The sequence below is a fragment of the Schistocerca americana genome, unplaced genomic scaffold, assembly GCF_021461395.2.
Source record: "Schistocerca americana isolate TAMUIC-IGC-003095 unplaced genomic scaffold, iqSchAmer2.1 HiC_scaffold_1149, whole genome shotgun sequence".
In the NCBI taxonomy this organism is placed as follows: Eukaryota; Metazoa; Arthropoda; class Insecta; order Orthoptera; family Acrididae; genus Schistocerca; species Schistocerca americana.
In genome coordinates this window covers 5,001-10,000 of record NW_025725208.1, presented here as the reverse complement: position 1 = coordinate 10,000, position 5,000 = coordinate 5,001, and the positions used below count along the sequence as shown (strand labels likewise).

At 52.5% G+C, this 5,000-nt stretch overlaps 1 non-coding gene across 1 annotated transcript in view; it reads left to right on the top strand.

Moving 5' to 3' along the window:
* Positions 1-3,377: 3,377 nt before the first annotated feature.
* Positions 3,378-5,000, top strand: part of LOC124561089 — a 1,910-nt gene continuing 287 nt past the window's right edge. The window contains exon 1 of the ribosomal RNA XR_006969543.1: positions 3,378-5,000. This exon is cut by the window's right edge and continues 287 nt beyond it. This is a non-coding gene — a ribosomal RNA (small subunit ribosomal RNA).

The window sequence follows — 5,000 nt, the reverse complement described above, 5'->3', positions numbered from 1 at the left end:
GTACCTTAACCTAACCTATGTCGTACCTTAACCTAACCTATGTCGTACCTTAACCTAACCTATGTCGTACCTTAACCTAACCTATGTCGTACCTTAACCTAACCTATGTCGTACCTTAACCTAACCTATGTCGTACCTTAACCTAACCTATGTCGTACCTTAACCTAACCTATGTCGTACCTTAACCTAACCTATGTCGTACCTTAACCTAACCTATGTCGTACCTTAACCTAACCTATGTCGTACCTTAACCTAACCTATGTCGTACCTTAACCTAACCTATGTCGTACCTTAACCTAACCTATGTCGTACCTTAACCTAACCTATGTCGTACCTTAACCTAACCTATGTCGTACCTTAACCTAACCTATGTCGTACCTTAACCTAACCTATGTCGTACCTTAACCTAACCTATGTCGTACCTTAACCTAACCTATGTCGTACCTTAACCTAACCTATGTCGTACCTTAACCTAACCTATGTCGTACCTTAACCTAACCTATGTCGTACCTTAACCTAACCTATGTCGTACCTTAACCTAACCTATGTCGTACCTTAACCTAACCTGTATTGCGCCTTAACCTAACCTGTATTGCGCCTTAACGTAACCTGTATTGCGCCTTAACGTAACCTGTATTGCGCCTTAACGTAACCTGTATTGCGCCTTAACGTAACCTGTATTGCGCCTTAACGTAACCTGTATTGCGCCTTAACGTAACCTGTATTGCGCCTTAACGTAACCTGTATTGCGCCTTAACGTAACCTGTATTGCGCCTTAACGTAACCTGTATTGCGCCTTAACGTAACCTGTATTGCGCCTTAACGTAACCTGTATTGCGCCTTAACGTAACCTGTATTGCGCCTTAACGTAACCTGTATTGCGCCTTAACGTAACCTGTATTGCGCCTTAACGTAACCTGTATTGCGCCTTAACGTAACCTGTATTGCGCCTTAACGTAACCTGTATTGCGCCTTAACGTAACCTGTATTGCGCCTTAACGTAACCTGTATTGCGCCTTAACGTAACCTGTATTGCGCCTTAACGTAACCTGCATTGCGCCTTAACGTAACCTGCATTGCGCCTTAACGTAACCTGTATTGCGCCTTAACGTAACCTGCATTGCGCCTTAACGTAACCTGCATTGCGCCTTAACGTAACCTGTATTGCGCCTTAACGTAACCTGTATTGCGCCTTAACGTAACCTGTATTGCGCCTTAACGTAACCTGTATTGCGCCTTAACGTAACCTGTATTGCGCCTTAACGTAACCTGTATTGCGCCTTAACGTAACCTGTATTGCGCCTTAACGTAACCTGTATTGCGCCTTAACGTAACCGATATTGCGCCTTAACGTAACCTATATTGCGCCGTAACGTAACCTATATTGCGCCGTAACGTAACCCACATTGCCCCTTAACGTAACCTATATTGCGCCGTAACGTAACCTATATTGCGCCGTAACGTAACCCACATTGCCCCTTAACGTAACCCACATTGCCCCTTAACGTAACCCACATTGCCCCTTAACGTAACCCAACACACGTTGGGCCTTAACCCAACACACGTTGGGCCTTAACCCAACACACGTTGGGCCTTAACCCAACACACGTTGGGCCTTAACCCAACACACGTTGGGCCTTAACCCAACACACGTTGGGCCTTAACCTGCTCTGTAATTGTCATACGACGCGTTAAATTAGTGTAGTGTTGCCTAACTGCAACCCCCGCAATATAGTTTGCTACTCGCACTGCCCGGTCCCCAGTGTATCGCTTCATGTTAAACACCTTGCAGCTATACACTGTAATGTGGATGGCAGCAGGACGTACATGCTCAATGCCCTTTGCAGTTGTTCATTGGCATTTGCAGTTGTTCATTGGCATTCGCATGGCGAAGCACTTAGCCTACGCTGTGGTACGGCCTGTGTCAACTGTCCGCTGATGTTGTACGTCCAAATCACACACTGTACTGCACATTGGTCCTCATGTACTGAATGATACATCGTGGTACATGTGACCGTACAACGACTGCGCCAACAACGGCGAACCATGCGGTCCAAATGTTGTGCACTCAGCTACGTGTCGTCTCCCTATAAGAGCTGGATTGCAGTGTGGTATGCCCTGGATGGCGATCAGCATGAGCCGTCTGTTGATGTAGTGGCGCGTGTTGTCAGACGTAGTCGTCTCTTCTCACACACCGTGATAGCACGGTGCACTGCGTTCCACATCTGCGACATGCGACAGAGGCCGGTTGACAGTCGTTCGCGCAATGGACATCGCATACGTACGGGGGCCACCTTCCACGTGTTCGCTAAGCGTGGACATGTTGTTGCGTGTATGTGGGCAGACAGTGTGTCGTGACACCTGACACAGGCATGCAACAATCGTTGAATTTGCAAATGGCGATGGACGCCTACGTTTGCTGGTGACGTTACGCAAATGAACAACTGGTAAACCGTTGTGGTGCGGTTGTTCTCGCTAGGGGTGAATCAGTGATGGCGACGATCGGTTGAGCTACCAACCGGTTGTTGCAGCGATACCCACCATGCCCACGAACGTGAATGGCATGTGGGTGTGAAGCGATACGCGGCGGTGGCTGGGTGGGACCGTCCCCGGCCGGTGAGGGGGGGCCTCCCGGCGTGTTGGCCGTGCGGTGCGTGGGCGCACGCGCTACAGCCGGCTGGTGGGGGCGGCCAGTGGCAGGCGCGCCGGCCGACGGAGGCGGCAGGCGGCGCAGCTGCGCGCCGGCGCACCCTGCACGCGGCGCCGTGCGGCCAAAGTAGGTCCTCGCGGGCCCGGTGCGAAGCGCGGTGGACATCTGCAGTGTGCTGGTCCGATTGAGGACTGTGTGCGCTGAGGATGCGCCGCCGCCCGGCGCTCGGCGCCGCGACGCCGTCTGCTGCTCGGTCGCCTCTGCGGTTCTCGCAGGTGGTTTGTATCGCAGCTGTGCGGACGTGTTGGCGCGTGCGCTGTGCTGGGAGAGTTCGCTTCGGCACCCAAGTGGGGCTTTTGTCCTTCTGTGGCGCTGGCGTTGGAGCTGCCGGTCACCGTAGGTGGCGCGTGTTGTCTCCCGCCGGCAATGCCACGACAGCACGCTCCCGGGCCTCTGTCGGCAGCGGCAAGCTCAGTTGGGAGCACGGGTGGTCGCACCTAAAGCGTCTACTCGCCAAACTCCGGGCGATTGCGCCTCTCTCGAACCCGACCAAGTACTTAGGACGGCGCTGCGCGCCGCCGGGACCTGAGAGGGTTTCGAGGTGTATGGTGCAGGGGAGCTCAGCCTCCTCCTGTTTGCAGAATAATTGAGCGGACGCTTGCGTGTTCGCGCGGGCCCCCGGGACACACTCCCGGGCGGCCGGCTGCTCAGCTCTAGTTGACGCAGCTCCCTGGTTGATCCTGCCAGTAGTCATATGCTTGTCTCAAAGATTAAGCCATGCATGTCTCAGTACAAGCCGCATTAAGGTGAAACCGCGAATGGCTCATTAAATCAGTTATGGTTCCTTAGATCGTACCCACGTTACTTGGATAACTGTGGTAATTCTAGAGCTAATACATGCAAACAGAGTCCCGACCAGAGATGGAAGGGACGCTTTTATTAGATCAAAACCAATCGGTCGGCTCGTCCGGTCCGTTTGCCTTGGTGACTCTGAATAACTTTGGGCTGATCGCACGGTCCTCGTACCGGCGACGCATCTTTCAAATGTCTGCCTTATCAACTGTCGATGGTAGGTTCTGCGCCTACCATGGTTGTAACGGGTAACGGGGAATCAGGGTTCGATTCCGGAGAGGGAGCCTGAGAAACGGCTACCACATCCAAGGAAGGCAGCAGGCGCGCAAATTACCCACTCCCGGCACGGGGAGGTAGTGACGAAAAATAACGATACGGGACTCATCCGAGGCCCCGTAATCGGAATGAGTACACTTTAAATCCTTTAACGAGTATCTATTGGAGGGCAAGTCTGGTGCCAGCAGCCGCGGTAATTCCAGCTCCAATAGCGTATATTAAAGTTGTTGCGGTTAAAAAGCTCGTAGTTGGATTTGTGTCCCACGCTGTTGGTTCACCGCCCGTCGGTGTTTAACTGGCATGTATCGTGGGACGTCCTGCCGGTGGGGCGAGCTGAAGGCGTGCGACGCGCCTCGTGCGTGCTCGTGCGTCCCGAGGCGGACCCCGTTGCAATCCTACCAGGGTGCTCTTGAGTGAGTGTCTCGGTGGGCCGGCACGTTTACTTTGAACAAATTAGAGTGCTTAAAGCAGGCAAGCCCGCCTGAATACTGTGTGCATGGAATAATGGAATAGGACCTCGGTTCTATTTTGTTGGTTTTCGGAACCCGAGGTAATGATTAATAGGGACAGGCGGGGGCATTCGTATTGCGACGTTAGAGGTGAAATTCTTGGATCGTCGCAAGACGAACAGAAGCGAAAGCATTTGCCAAGTATGTTTTCATTAATCAAGAACGAAAGTTAGAGGTTCGAAGGCGATCAGATACCGCCCTAGTTCTAACCATAAACGATGCCAGCCAGCGATCCGCCGCAGTTCCTCCGATGACTCGGCGGGCAGCCTCCGGGAAACCAAAGCTTTTGGGTTCCGGGGGAAGTATGGTTGCAAAGCTGAAACTTAAAGGAATTGACGGAAGGGCACCACCAGGAGTGGAGCCTGCGGCTTAATTTGACTCAACACGGGAAACCTCACCAGGCCCGGACACCGGAAGGATTGACAGATTGATAGCTCTTTCTTGATTCGGTGGGTGGTGGTGCATGGCCGTTCTTAGTTGGTGGAGCGATTTGTCTGGTTAATTCCGATAACGAACGAGACTCTAGCCTGCTAACTAGTCGCGTGACATCCTTCGTGCTGTCAGCGATTACTTTTCTTCTTAGAGGGACAGGCGGCTTCTAGCCGCACGAGATTGAGCAATAACAGGTCTGTGATGCCCTTAGATGTTCTGGGCCGCACGCGCGCTACACTGAAGGAATCAGCGTGTCTTCCTAGGCCGAAAGGTCGGGGTAA